At 35.1% G+C, this 16,360-nt stretch overlaps 1 protein-coding gene across 5 annotated transcripts in view; it reads left to right on the top strand.

Moving 5' to 3' along the window:
- Positions 1–2,782: 2,782 nt before the first annotated feature.
- The window catches only part of LOC120412801 (probable G-protein coupled receptor 158), a 115,710-nt gene continuing 102,132 nt past the window's right edge, over positions 2,783–16,360 (top strand). The window contains exons 1-2 of one of the 5 annotated variants that reach the window (XM_039573391.2): positions 2,783–2,890; positions 3,438–3,699. The gene's annotated coding sequence lies outside the window, so the exon portion shown is untranslated. Of the gene's footprint in view, positions 2,891–2,931; positions 3,700–16,360 lie in introns of those variants that run through there. The other 4 variants (XM_039573396.2, XM_039573393.2, XM_039573392.2 and 1 more) reach the window with 4 other exon arrangements.

Below are 16,360 nucleotides of genomic sequence, written 5' to 3'. Positions count from 1 at the left end.
CTGTCCATACAAAAATGGTATGTAAATATTCAAACAGCTGTAACTTTTGAGATAATTTTCTGATCAATTTGGTATCTTCGGCAAAGTTGTAGGTATTGTTGAGGACTTTTGAGAAAAAAAATAGGTACACGGAATTTTTTTTTGCAGATTTTCTAATCAATTTTTTTTTTACTAAAACTCAATTTCCCAAAATACGTATTTTTTGATTTTCGAGATTTTTTGATATGTTTTAGGGGACAAAAAGCCCCAATTTTTTAGCCATAGAGAAACATGGTCAAAAAAACTGCAAAAAAATAGTGATTTAAAAAAAAATTGATGTTTCATGCAAAAACAAATTTGACATTATTTGTTAATGCAAAATTGAATTTGCAATCGAAAAGTACTTTACAGATTTTTTGATAAAGGGCTCCGTTTTCAAGATAACGCCACCGAAAGTTTGATTTTAGCGAAATATTTGCAGTTTTTCAATTTTTAAAAATAGTGACCATGAGTGACCATTTCTAAAAATATTTTTTTAGAAAAGTTCAAAAAATTTGCTATAAAATTGTCTAAGAGACATTGAAGATTGGACCTCGGGTTGCTGAGATAGAGCCGCTTTAAGAAAAAGAAACACGAAAATTGAAGTTTTCTAAGTCTCACCAAAACAAACCACCATTTTCTAATGACGATATCTCAGCAACTAATGGTCCGATTTTCAATGTTAATGCATGAAACACTCGTGAAATTTTTCGATCTTTTCAAAAAAAATATTTTTTAAATCAAGACTAGCATTTTAAATAGGCGTAATATTCAATGTTTGGCCCTTTTAAAATGTTAGTCTTGATTTAAAAAATTCCAAAAAATACTATTTTTTCAAAAATTCATAACTCGGCGGCAGATTTTTTGACCATGTTTCTCTATGGCTCAAAAGTTGCGGATTTTTGTCCCCTAAAACATATCAAAAAATCTCGAAAATCAAAAAATACGTATTTTGGGAAATTGAGCTTTAGTGAAAAAAAAATTTGATTAAAAAATCTGCAAATTTTTTTTCCGTGTACCTATTTTTTTCTCAATAGTCCTCAACATTACCTACAACTTTGCCCAAGACACCAAATTGATTAGAAAATTCACTCAAAAGTTACAGCTGTTTGAATATTTACATACCATTTTTGTATGGACAGCTGCCAAAAAGCTTATTTGGTCAAAGGAAAGGCCCCCACAAAGTTTGAGCCAAATCAAAAAATACAAAAAATAAAAATGGTCGATATCGGCCGATTTCGTAGAGAGTTGCTCACATAGAAAATTACGTTTTAAAATGACAGGTTTGATACTTTTAAATTATATTTTCAAGCTCCTTAAATTTCAGACTTGAAAAATATAGACTTGTTGATAAGGCCGATGCAAATATTTTTCAAAGCTTTTATCCTCGGCCTTGACCAAGGTCGTGGGGGGGGGGCAAAATAAATTAAAAAATAATAATAATAATTGAAATAACAAGCAACAATTTCAACAGTTCAATGGAAAACCCATAGCAAAATTAATTTTCAAAAATAAAAGATCTGACGAAAACGAAATTTTAAGCGAAAAATAACTTTTTGCATCGAAAATTCATAAAAATTCTAAATATTTCTGAAATATCCTAAACACGCTGAAAATGATTCTAAACGCAAGGGAATGAATTTAAAATTGATTTCAGTTGATTTCACTTAAATATCCATTAAAAATTTGAACTTTTTTGAAAAAAATATTTTTTTGGCCTCCCGATTTTTCGGGCTGACCGACCAAGGTCAAGTTGGCGAAAACTTTAAATAAAATGTGTACCAGCCTAAACACATTTTAACAATACATCATTTATTTTAAGTAACAATTACCAGTTACACAACAATAACTAATTAATGTAAATAATAATAATAAGTTACCAATTTAACAGATAAAAAATAACAAAAAGTAAGCAATGACAAATATTTTAGAATGTGACTCAATCTTATGCTCGCAAGGAGTGCATTTATCATCATATAAGTTTGTCGATGGACCCATGCAGTAAGTACGCGGTTAAACCACTATGGGGAATTTTTTATGCCTCTTAAGTCTGCTACAGTTGTTTATTCAATCATCAAGCGTGACTCATCCAATGAAACACGGAAAGTAATCTTTTATTTTTTTAATTATTATTTTTATTAGTTTTTGATGAATCTTTATATTCTGTACATATTTATTATGCTTGAATCAGATCTCTAGATAATGTTCTAACTTTTTCTAATGATCTTTTCGAGTTTTCCGTGTCATTTTCGTTTTGTCTAGACATTTCGTTCTGATTCGCACTCACTTTTAGATTGCTCAGTTTCAGTTGCAATGTGCTCTATAACGTATCGAGTGTTGCTTTATCTTAAAGTTTGTTTATACTATTTATGTCTGCATTTGGTGATGTTAAAGGTGGATTCCTAATAATTTTGATTGAATTTTAGAAGTAATTAAAATTATGTTCCTAAACATTCCCTTCATTACTTCACCCCTGTTATCTCCACACAACCAGTAAGAGAGTGAAACCAATGGGTGGCAATCACATCCCCAACTCCATCCTCCACACACTCTCACAACACTGATTCCAGCAGACAACCACTACACTCTCACGCCGCCGCCGTCGTCTTCTCCAAGAGACAATACCAGCACACACACACACACTTTCATTTGGAAAAACGGGAGGAAAATTCTGCAGACCGAAAATTTCCGCTCTCAGTCGAGGTGCGTTTCCCTGCGGGACAAGTCGGTTCCACGCAGCAGAGAAGCTGAAAAAGGTGTTTGCTTCCATCCCGGGTGGAAATTTCGGGAAGAAGAAGGAAAATTTGGAAGAGGAAGAAGACGCGGTGGGGGTTGTGTGTCTGGTGGGAGGGGTGATAAGCAGACACTGTGAGTGAGTTGCCAAGATCGGAAGAGTAAGAAGTGAAAAGGGGGAAGAAGTTTCTTTTAAGGAAAATCCCAGTGGTAGCAGCTGTGAAACAGTTTTCCCAACGCGCGCACTCACACCCAGCCACAGTCACGTTAGCAATTTCCCTGAGACTGTCTGGCTAGCTTAAGCTGGTGCATGGTTCATTGTTGCTTTGCTATATTTGTTGCTCTTTTGCTTAAATCGTGGGAAAGGTGGAGCACGTTGTTGATGTTTTCCAATCCAGGTTGTGTGCTGCTTCGCGTGTGCTAATTTTCCGGTGATTTGTTTTTCCTGGCTGCTGACACTGAGTGGGTGGTGGTTGGGTTGAGCCGTGTGTATTTGTGTATTTCTCTAACCAAGTGTGAAGCAATCCGGTGATTGCTTCCTGTGAGCGAAATTGCCACCAGGTGCATCATCGTCGCCAGAGTTATTTCCTCACACCGAAAATTGCGACCAGCTGGTGGTGATTTGGTTGCACCGCGAAAAAAAACGAGTGAGGTGTAATTTTTCATATTTTTCCCACACCCAACAGAGAAGTAGAAGAAATGTTCGGAGATCTCGTGTGTGAGTAAATTTCCCATCGTCTTCGACGTCGGGCTTGGGTGAAGAGTGAAAAATCTCCGAAATCAATCGGGTGGAAATTTTGCCCCTTTTTGTGAAACGCAAAACCGAAAAGTGAAGTTAGTTGTGGATGTTGATGCTGCCACAGAGTGGATGTTCTTCGGATGATTAAGTGCCACGGATTTTCCACAAGGGATGAGCAGTTAGCTTCTGGATAACTTCCACATAATCAGGTGAGATTTAGTTCCAAGAAACATATCATTTATCCCCCTGGTTAATGGATAGTGCACCCTCAGCAATCCCATACTTCCAAGAAACACCATTTGGATCATTTTCCATCAGGGATCCAACGGCAAAAAGGGCATCAGTCTTCAGGCCAAAGGCCACGCTACACGCCTAATTATGTTTTTATTGATTTTCATAGCACTCAACGGGTCGAGCATTCCCCGGTTGGTCCTCGACATTGATATCATCATGACGGGTTGGGCCGCCAGTAATTTCCGTCAGAGCAGTTCTTCCTTCTGTTAGCTGCGGGTTTTTTTTTCCTTTTGATTGTGATGATGGAAGAGCCAAGATGGGGGATAAGATTGCCGGTTTGGGTGCAATTGTCAGCTGTGAGATAAAATTGAATCTTAATGAGAATTTCATAAGCATTTACCATTTTATAATATGGTGGTAACGTTTATAAATTTCATTATTCATTTATTTGAGGCCCTTATTTTGATATCCTTACGTTTACAAAGTTTTTTTTTTAAAAAAAGGACAAATTATAATGGGAGCGGCCGTGGCTGACTGGTTACGGTATTCGCTTTGTAAGCGAATGGTTCTGGGTTCGATTCCCATCTGCTCCCAACGAGAAAGTTCAGAACACATAAATTTGAAATGATAAATATGAACGAAAAATCAAAGTCGCTCGAGGCGGGGTTCGATCCTCCGTCCTTTGGATTGGTAAGCAAAAATGCTAACCACTAGGCCATGACGACTTGGTGAGCGTGGACTGGAATTAGGAATACTGTTACAGAGAGCGAGTTGTGGCGCTATAACCACGGCAAATAGTGTCCAGGGCATTCGTGGAAATACAATGTCCCATCCCAGAGGGTCCCGGAGTACCAAACCTTCTTAGCATGGTGCTCCCAACGAATACAACCAAAATCACGGAGCGTATGGTGGTGTGTCCCCACGCTTCTTCCTCCCCTGTCGATTCAGAATTGTGTTGTTGTTCGAACACTCAGTGCTCAAACTCAACTCAATTACGAGTCATCTCTGCGATACGGCTTTACGCAGTAGGCCTGGCCGGTTTAACGCTTGTGATGTTTCAATGCATTCCGATGCAATGACGCACTACAAATGTTAATAAATGACAAGAAGAGTGCTAGGCGTCATCTACACAGCAAAAAATCCGATGGTAAAATCGCACGCAAAAGCATGCACATCACCTTTGTGAGAAAAAGCATGTAATATTGTATAAAAAACGTGTACACAAAAAGCATGTACCGAAGAAAAAAAAAACCAGGTCTGCTCACCCCAAAAATAACATCAATCCGGCGAGAGTCATATTCAGATTACCAAGTCCGCGCCCCAACCCACTCGGCTATCACGCCGCTATGAAAATACTTGGATCAATGCCAATGTAACAGTAGGTATTCCGTACGTCGTATACTGTGTTAACTGCAAACGATGTATGGGGAACCTACAGCTACATGGGTGAAGATCCATCTATATTCATAGCGGTGAAATAGCCGAGTGGGTTGGGGCGCGGACTTTGTAATCTGAATATGACTCTCGCCGATGATGATGCTATTTTTTGGGGTGAGCAGACCTGGTTTTTTTTCTTCGGTACATGCTTTTTGTGTACACGTTTTCTCATACAATATTACATGCACAGAAATTTGTTGCTGTGTAACCTAAGGCACTCTCCAGGATCCCTTCGAAAGATTGGCTGCGCTAGGGTCTGATTAGATTAGATTAGATTAGATTAGAAAAAAAAGGACAAATTATAATATGTTTTTGAATACATTCAAACTATATATCATATTTATCCTGATTTTTGTAAGACTCATAATGCTTCACCAAAATGCAGTTTTTAAGGGTAAGGCTAGGCTATACAGAAAAAAATATGGTAATATTCATCAGGAAATGATGACAGATTTTGTGTCAAAAAAATGTGTAATATTGCATCAGGAACTGGTGAATTTTCATCAGGTTCACATTTTTATACATTTTCAATGTAATATTACTTATAAAAGAGGTAATATTCAACTTACCAAATTTCCAACCTTCCAATATTCATGTTTTTTCTGTGTATATTATGGTTTCGTGAGATAAAAGAAGAAAAAAAAGAAGTAATTTTGAAAATGTAAAAAATTTGTATATTGAGCCCTTTCAAAATTTTATTATCTATTATTAAATTTCAATGTTATTTTTATTGAAAAGTGCAGACTTTTTTTAATTTTTAACATCGAGGACCATCAGTTTCCAAGACATCAGTGATCGAAATACGAGGGCTAATTGGGCAACACTGAGGAAACATTTTTTTCTGTTTCTTATCTTTGCATGGCCATATCTAAGCAACCAAAGCTTGCAAAGATCGTATCAACAAAGTTAAAAAAGCAAAATGTAAATAGCTCTTCAAGGTATTTTTTTAGAAATGGGCAAACATGAACATTAATTGAATAACCACAAAAAAATCGCTTGCTAACGGGTAATACCCGTGTTATATTGAAGATAAAGATTATTTTGTGAATTTAATTGTTAGCACGACTTTAAAGAGTTTATTACGTCTTGTTTACAAAAAGTGATCATCAACAAATAGTAGTCATTTTTCGATGTGTGGAGGAGCTATAATACTATGGCAAACAAATAAACAAACTCGCATTTTTTTGTTTTTTTTTTTGCAGTTTGCCAAACTCGCAAACTTGTTTTCGACAAACTCGCCATCAAAGCCAAATGTATGCAGGCTGACGTTTCTGCAAACAAACAAAGCAGACAAACTGCCAAACTGTCAAAAAGTTTGTTTGTTTGCCATAGTCGAATAGCTCCTTGACGTTACATCTGCAACTGTAGTAGTAATATCGGTGTTCCACTGAATAATCCAGATCTTGGAAAATATTTGAAAAGGCGCTAAAGCATTTTGACAGTTAGGGACCATCCATAAACCACGTAGTTACTTTGGGGGGTGATTGTCCACGTTCCATACAAAAAAGATTTTTTTGTTTGGACAATTGTCCACGAAGGGTGGGGTGGGGTAACAGATTCCCAAAAACGTGTCCACGTAGTTTATGGATGGTCCCTCAGTACTATTTTGCAAAATTTCAAGACAGCAGTTAACAGTTTAACTAAACCCGCAGTGTTAAAAGGTAGTTTGTCGCTCGAAAGATGATGATCCTTTGACGAAAAATCTTCCATAGTTGAAAACTATTTAAAAGACATGAAAAACTGCGTTTTTTTTCAAAAAAAAGATCTAAATTGGCTATAAATTGAAAACAGTGCTTTCATAAATTCACTTAAGAAAGCAAATTTGATTTCAAAAATGAAATAATTTTGCACATTTCCTTAGATTTTTCTTTTAAAAAATCGTCCGTAAAAAACGTCCTTTCAAAATATTGTAAAAGAGCGCAAGAGTCGTTAAAAAATTGACTCTTATTGTGAGTAAATTGGTCATCAAAAAAGGGCTTTTGCGTAGAGGTGGTTTCACGAAAGTTTGAAACGTTACAAACTTGTAGATTTTCAGGGGATTCGAATCGAGTTTGAACTATATGAGTTTTTTTTACATTTCACTTGGATTAGAACCCATTTGCATTTTTGGTTGATTTTAGTTGATTTGACTTCTGTTTCCATAAAAATGTTGAAGTTTATTAAAAAAATGTTCCCCCTTTTGAAATTTTGAGCCAAATATTTGCAACGACCTTAATAAACTATAAAAAAAGTCTAATAAGGAAATTTCAACCAAAAAACAACACTATATAAAAAAGATAACAAAATTCCACATTTTTCGATGTTCTCAATTTTACCCCAGACACGTTAGTATCCATTGGGGTGGAATGAGGACCATTAGGAAGGGCCAGCTGCCACTCGCTACCGAACCGATATATGGCATGTCACTATTCATCAATACGCGATTGATTGATTGATTGACCTTATGTGCGGCAATGGCACTCCGATGAGCGTGCGGGATTAGAGCTTGATCGGTTTTTTCTTACCAGGGTGGGTGTAAGGTTATCACAATCGCGATGGCGTCACTCGGTGTGACGGGAAACAGAAATGAGGTTTGTAAGCTGTCTCCTGATTGATGCAATAAAAAATGATTTCATTTTTAATCAACATTTTGAATAACATTTTAAATTTCAACAAAACGCAAAATTATTGAAGAGTAAAGCCAATGTTTTACACGCTATAAACATAACCAATCACTTGAATCCTCTCAAGTTGAAGTGCCCCTAAATTCAAAACGATTATCCTACCTGTCTCGTAGCAACAATACCTTTTTTCCACCCCTAAGCTACTAAATCAAAAGTTAGCAACAGCAACCTTATGGAAAATCCATCCGCCCTGCTGCACTCTCCATTATCCGGCTGCCCACACAAACACACTTTTCAAAGGGAAAGAAAACCCGGTTCTGCTCCAACTGTTGACGCGGGTACCACCATAAGTTGTTTCTTGGAGTGGGCTTAGAAAAGGCCGGAAAAAATAGCACAGAACGATGATCCTGCCCCTCAGGATTCTTGTTACGTGCCCACGTAATTCCGGGGGTGGGCCATAAATTACCGAGTTTTTATCAAAAGAAATTCACTTTTTTTTAGCACAAGTTATCAACAATAATTTTTAAACAAATCCAAAATGTACGTCATCTCGGAAAGCCCCATCCTGGGTCATTTTCCGCCATCTTCGGTTCATTTTTCGCCTACCACCCGGCCACGTTCGCCATTTGGTATGAATTAACCGAAGGAAAATTTGTGAGGATTCGACTTTTCCGCCCTGCTTTGGCTGCCTTCTTATTCCGAGAACGTCCTCCCTCCTCTCCTTCGGGCACCTTAACTCTTGTCGTCAACAACAAAGAGATCTTCGTTTGGAGGGGAAGTAGAGCTGGCCGAGGATGCTTATTTTCCTCGTATTGTTCTTGGGTCTGACTTCCCCCGGGGGTGGTGATGGGGGTTGACACAATTGGGAGAGGGTGGCCATTTGCAGTTGTGGTTTTAACTATGCACATCGTGTTGTAGTATCAATGTTAAATTGGGCTAGAATTTCAGAGAAATCTGTTTTTAATTAATTCTTAACACTAAACTTAACTCACTATAATTTCTTGTAACTGATGTGTATTTTTAGTGTCATTTCGATTTCAATCTAAGTTAATAAAAAAAAATTAATTTATTATAAATTGAGTTTTACATTGAGCCCAAAACTACAAAAAAAAACGTGAAGGATAATGTGATTTTAATTGCTTTCAAGTAATTTAACTTAAATTTTCTTTAACATTATAAAACTATAAAATTAGAAAATTGTTATTAACATTTTTATCTTCATTTTTTTGCGTGCAATTTTTAATTTTTTTCTTCGATTTCATTGTTTACAGTGTTCGAAAGATCAAATTTAGTGTTATTTTTCATGATTTTTTATTATTTATATTTGCTTATCAATTTTATGTTATTTCTTAGGTCTGATCTAAAGCATTCCTGATACTCTTTTAAATATTATGTGATTTATACATTTTACAAGCCTTTTTAATTTAACTTTTATATAATCAAAGATTTTTACAAATATGTCCTTAGCAAATTAAATGAGAATGTCTTTTTTTTTCTTTTTCACAATGAAAAATGATAATCAACACTTATTTTAGTAACTCAAAAATAATCATTTTAACGTAGAATACGATTTCTTCTTATTTCATTTTCTTCAAAAGTGACATTTTTTTGTAAATATTGTTTCAATATCATAGACGTAAAAAAATAAAGCATGAAATATAACAAAAAAAAACATTACAAGAAATATCTTAAAATGTGTGAAAAAAGATTGTATAGAGCCGATTCTACAAAATGGCTTTTTAATGCAAAAAAAAATGTTTAGTTAAGCCAAAAAAAATCTCAAAATTTTGTATTTTTTTATGTTAATGGTTCTACAAATCTTTCTTAATATAATTTTGAAGGTATTATGTTTAGTTTAGATTTTTTATATAATTTAAGGGACTTAAAAAGCATCATTTGCTCTAGAGTTTAAGATGGTGCAAAAATGGTACCGTAAACCGAGGTGACTTTGATAGGATATCAATTTGTTTTTGGAATATTTTCCAACAGGTAAGGTTTTTCTCAAGATTATTATTTTAAAAAACATGTACTGAGGTAGGCCACACAAAATCCATGCACCATTTTGGAAAACAAGTTTTTTCAATAGTGTTTAGAAAAAAGCTACGTTTAAAATTCTTAGTTTGAATTCCGGGGTGACTTTGATAGTCATAGTTTTTCTTGTTAAAATCATATTTAAGATGTTCAAACTTTATTTGTACGTTAAATGTACCATCACTAAAGAAGCTGATATAGTTTTTAAGAAAAAAAAATCAATGTTTATATTAAGTTAACTAAGTTTATAAGCTTTTTTAACAAAATGCATATAAATTTTAGGTAAAATTGTTAAAAATCGAAATTTTGCCTGAAATTGGTTAAAACTGGTTTTGTTTATAAAATTAACGATTTATATTGCATTTTATACTGAATTTGAAGCACGAATCACAAGTTTTCACATTTTACATTAAATTTGTTCAACTGAAAATGCTTATAAATTTGGAGTTTTTTTTAATTGTGTTTCAAAAACACATATTATTTATTATTTACAAACTTATTTAACCTTCTCCTAGTGGAAAAATTCTCCAAGGAATCCGGAAATGCATTCCGTTTTCCGATTCAAAATCATGTTCATTGAGAAAATCATGACACTGTGAGATGTTTAAAATAATAACTTTCATCAAAATTTTCTTAGCTATAGTTAACTAACTTTTTAAACTTTTCAAAATTTTATGAAAATTTCTTCTTCAGGTAGTTTGAACACTTCTCTACCACAGTCAGTATGATTCTAAACCATTCCGTAAGTATTTTAATTCTTGACTTTTTTTTGATAAGGTCCTATAAACAAATGTAAACATTGAGTGTATCCCGCTTACTCCGATGGACTTTGACATAAGGTGTGAAAGGGATACACTCAATGTTTACATTTGTTTATAGGACCTTATCAAAAAAAAGTCAAGAATTGTACTCTTCATTTTGCGGAAAAATCGCGAACCTATCAATGTTACCGGCTATCAAAGTCAAACCGTTTTACAGTACCAGAGTTATTAATTTTAGGTAAATTGTGATTATTTAAAAGATGCAAAAAATATTCATATTTATTAACCTAATTTGAAAACGAAAGTGTTTTAAGCCCTTTCATAATGTTAGTCTTGATTAAAAAAAATAAATTATTTTTCATTGTAAAGAGCAGACAATTTGAAATAAGTTTCATTGCTTAACCTTAAAAATTGAACCAATAAGGCTGGTACAAATATTTTTAAAAGTTTTTGTCACCCCCCCCCCCCCCCTTCAAAATTGGCCCGAAAAATCAGGGGGCAAAAAAAAATATTTTTACAATAAGCTTCAAAATTTCAATGAAAATTCAAGTGCAACCAGCTGAAATCAAATTAAAATACATTCTTCTGCGTTTAAAATCATTTTTAGCATGTTTGGGTTTATTAAAAAATCTTAAGATTTTTTGAAAATTTTCGATGTAAAATCATTTTTTTCGATACAATTTTTGTTTTTGTCAGATCTTAGATTTTTTGAAAACTAATGATTGCAAAACAACTGAACTAGTGTAAAATGCATTTTAAAACACTTTTTTCATTTAAATGTGAAGACTATGGCCTGTTATTTAAATTTTTATATTTTTTTTATTTTTTTGCCCCCCCCCCCTTGACCTCGGCCAGAGCCGAGGGACAAAAACTTTTTTAAATATTTGCATCGGCCTAATTTCCGAAATATCGCAAGTAAAAAAATTTACACTGAAAAAACTCATTTAAAAAATTAGGAAATTTTCCTCCAGAAAGTATTTTTAAATTTAAATTTAAATTTTTCAGCATCAAATATTCTCAATTTTTCCATCAAAAACCTTTTTTCAAAAAAATACATATTTCCAATACCATATTTTGCAAAATCCTAAACTCTTACACAAACTTTCCCAAGGACACCAAATCGATTAAAAAAATCCCTTTTCAAGTTACAGATTTTCAAACATCATGCCATGCCCTTTTTTATGAACCGGCCGAAATTTTTTAAGAAGACTTGTATGGAAAACCAATGATTCATCTTTTAGCTTCTTTCAACATTGGAAATGCATGGGCAAAGTTTCAGCAAGATCAAAAACTACAAAGAAAATTTGATTTGTGAAAGCGTGAAGCATATTTTTTATAATATTTACACTTCAGGAAAACCATAAAGTCACTCACTTTTGTCCCACATTTCTGGAGGTGACCATCACCCCCTTCCTTCTATCACCACCCTCAAAGCTCCAAACCGCATCAAGGATATCCGGTGTACGATTTCCGGAAGTGGCAAATTGTTTTCTTTATTCATCGTACTTTTATTTTTTTCTGTTTCGTTGCTCTCCTTGTAAGTGGTCATCGGCTGGAGTGTGGAGGATAAAGCACGGAAAACTTTCCACCGAGCTGACCTTTTGCCTGCCTGCCTGTTGTTCGCGAGAAGTTGTTTTAAAGATGTGGTTTGCGGCGCGTTTTTCCTGGGAAAACTGGTCCAGCAGCAACTGGATGGTTTCCTCCGGTAGGCGGTTGAATAATTCATGGTTTATTGTTTCTAACTTTTCCCCGCCAATGCGTTACGGTTCAGCTGCCAGACAGGGTGGGGTTGCGTAATTGCTTTTTGTTTCGTGAAATTAATATTGGCGGGGAAATTGACGAGGGACCCAATTTATCTATCTGTTGTTGACTGTGATTGTGCTTTTATTGAGTTTTGCAAAAATAAAACTTTTGGATTGTTTTAGGAATTTCTAGGAACAAAATTCTACAATTCATCCAATACTAGCACGACCTTTTCATACTTTGTTACGCAACAGCCCCAAAAATAATTGGCCATTTTTTGTAAAAAAAAAACCATAAAACAACCCGATAGCAACGGTTGCAGTGCAAGTTAGCAGCAAACTTTCCACCCCTACGAACTAACCTGGCGTGCATGTAAACTACACTTTCCAGATAGTTTCCACATACACAGGAGAGGAAACATTTTCACCGGGAAGAGTTTTCTGCACTGCAAAAGCAACACCCCCAGCAAAGAAATTGGCTCCGATGTGGCACTCTCCGTGCTGCTAGCTATCGTGCTGAACCTGAACCTGCCCCTCGAAACATTTGGAAACGTAAATCATGCCCTTTGCAGCAGCTCAGGTTGCCCACGGGGAAAGCTTCCCCACGCCAAGGGAGGTTACGTGTGCACATAATGACTTCAAATGCTGGGAAATGGTGCTGACACACCTTAATTGCTTGAAACGATGTGAAAATTTGATCGTGAGCCACGAAAAATTTCAAACTCTAATCTTTTTAAAGAATTGCTCGATTACTAAGGAAATTGAAACATGCAATATTGTTGAAAAATACCAAGGTTGTCGATAAAATTATCGTCGCTAAAATCATCGTTGACGATAACAATAATGTTTGTCGTTATCGTTATTTCGATAATTCTATCGGCGATAATCTTATCGCCGGTAATGGACGATAACTCATTTTTAAAACCTTTCTAAAATCAATTAATTCAACCATCAAATCAAACCATCCACATTAACGACCCCCGGGTCTTTTGTGGTCTCTATTGCAAGTTTCAGCTCGAACCTAGGAGTCCGAAGGCTTGAATGGGGAGAGCACCCAAACCTCTTTCTACTCCAAGGAACCTTCCACCCCAGTGTTTGAACTGACGACCTTTGGTTTGCGAGTCCAACCGCCGCCAGCGATTCCACCGGAGTAGGCTTGGTTTGGTGTGTTGTTTGTACTTATGGCATGGAGACGACTCCTACACCTGGAATGACTAAACGGCCTAACAACCAAGGCCGGGACCGACATTTTACTTCCTCATCCGATGGAAGGTTGGAGCAGATGGGAATCGAACCCAGAATCATCCGCTTACAAAGCGGACAGCGTAACCATTCGGCCACGCACTGCCACCTAATTCAACCATATAATGTTAATTTTCAATGCTTTCACCAAAAATATATTTTTTGAAAATGTAGTAAGTTTCAAAGTATAAATATGCACTCAATTTTTTTCACAAAATACCGATTTTTTTGAAAAGTACTCAAATTTTTATAATTTGCAATATGGGTATCAAACGAAATGAAATTTTGTTTGCTCTTTCAATTAATTAGAGTTTTCTTGTTTTTGCAAATACTTAAATTGTCACAAATTACCGTATTTTTTCGAAAATACTCAAATTTTCAAAATATGCAATATGGGTATCAAACGAATCGAAATTTTGCACCAGACATAGTCTGGAACACTACAAGAATTATTGCATACTTTTTTTTACTTAAAACATAGGAAATGCACAGCCAAAGATGACCAATTTTCAGGTGACATTTTTTTTAAACATTGGCAAAGTCACATAAAACAAGTCAAATTTCTAACCAAGAGTTCTTCTTTCCAATACTTTTGAAAAATCAAAAATTGATTAAAAAATTGATTTTTGACGATTTTTTTGATCGAAGTCCTTCTAGAGTAATTCTTGTTGGGTTGTAGAGGTTTAAGGTACTCCAGCATTTTTTCTTTACTGAAATGTTTAACTAATGCCTATTTGAAATGTTTATAGTTATTGAGTGATTTTCGTATTTCCTTGTTTTTTTTTTTTATTTTACTAGTTCATATTGCACATTATTTTAAAAATATTGGAGAATTGAGGGTGTTCCCGCATTTTATGCACTTTGTTGTCTTGTGTAATTAAATGTCACAAAAACAAAAAAAAACTCTTTTTTTATAAAAAAAAAAGCAAACTGCGTTGATCATTTCTTAGCAATGAAATTCAAACGAAATGCTCATTCTGAGGTATTGTAAAAAACGAATCATGATTAAAAATAATCTTTCATTAAATGGCTTCATGGAAACCCCTTCAATCCTTTTTAAGTTCCATGAACTTTCCCAATCACGAACGGATTCGGCTCATATCATCAATAAACATTTGCGTCCATTAAAAGAGAATTTCCAATATCGCTCCCTTTCGCGAATATGAGCCGCATCCTCCTCCATGCAGGTGGAAATCGAGCCAGCGCGAAAATGGATGATCACCGAAAAACGATTTAAAAAAATGTCATTTGCACGAGGTCGTCCCGGACAACACCGGGATGTGCTGCTTGCGTTCCGAGCTACATGAGGCTATTTTTTTCGTTTTTTCCTCGAACACGACGGCTGCTGTCGAAATTCCGATAAAAGTCATTAAGCGAATTTTGCACGTAATTTTCATCCATACACAATTTCCTACCGTTTGGCCGTATAGTGTACGTGCGGGGGTCATTTTAATATACGGGCGTGAGTGTACTGATTCAATTTGGTCAGGTGATTACGAAGCGTGGTTGAATTTGTGGAATTAATACGGATTAACGTGTACTGTATGAAGGGGTGACTCTGGCCACATGCCATGAATATGCTGCATTTTGTCTGAGCATTTTGCTATTGCAAAAAAAAATATCTCTGCATTTTTGCCACACGTCATACAAAGCTCGGCAACACAATGCACATGGTTATGTTAAACCTATATTAAATATTAAGTTCATTCAATTCAATTTAGTTCAAGTTTAATTCATTTTTGTGAACAATATCCAATCAACTACAAAATGTGAAATAAAGCTAGTTTTGAATTTCTGAGTTAAACATTCAATATTTAAAATGATCCAGCTCATTCAACGTAACGGTGTGGCACCATGCGTCTCCATTAGTCATATTGACGTCTGTGGCAGGTTGGGCGAATTAAATTCAGTGGAACACACAAATGTTCCCGGGAAGTGCGGCCAAGTATTTATTTCAAATTTGCAATGCAAAGCTGAAATTGGTTATTTCCAGCAAATTTCACGCGTCGAATGTACTTAATCATTTTACGAAGCCTAGGATTGAGGGAAAAAGCTTTTTTTTCTCAGCTCCAGGAAAATTTACAAAACAGCAAAGGAAAAAAAAAGAGACAGACAAGGAAAATGCTCGTCCCAAGCCGGCATATAATCAAAGCTAATGGCGAAGGGTGGAGCTCTTGATGGTGTGGAAATGGAATGTAATTTCAATTATGCCGCACTGCTAGCAATCCCCCAGGATTAGGATGTATAGGACAGATTCATCTTGGAGAGATGAAAATAAGACACAGACTTTTTGGGGCTTCTATGACTGTTTGATGTACGCACAAATTGCGTTTATGAATCAAATCGAGCCTAATCGAAATGAATCTAAAGAATCTAAACGAATCAAATCAGTCTAACCAAATCTAATCTTTGTTTTCCAATCTGTTTAATTCTAATCGAACCTATAATTTTCTAATCTAATCTAATCTGATCTAATCTTTTATAATCTAATCATACAATAACTTTTAAAAAAGACTCAACTTCCACTGTGTTTGTCTATCGTAACGCTTTATTTAAACAATATTTCGGTTGTGATCAAATCAAATCTAATCTAATCCAACCCAATCTAATCAAATCTTATCTAATAAAAATAATCTTATCTATTCTAATCAAATTTTATCTTTTTTTCACTAAGACTCAATTTCCCAAAATACGTAATTTTTGATTTTCGAGATTTTTTGATATGTTTTAGGGGACTAAAATCCGCAACTTTTGAGCTATAGAAAAACATGGTCAAAAAATCTGCCGCCAAGTTATGAATTTTTGAAAAATTGTGATTTT

Source organism: Culex pipiens, chromosome 2 (assembly GCF_016801865.2).
Source record: "Culex pipiens pallens isolate TS chromosome 2, TS_CPP_V2, whole genome shotgun sequence".
Taxonomy (NCBI): domain Eukaryota; kingdom Metazoa; phylum Arthropoda; class Insecta; order Diptera; family Culicidae; genus Culex; species Culex pipiens.
This window is presented reverse-complemented; position numbering and strand designations above follow the sequence as displayed.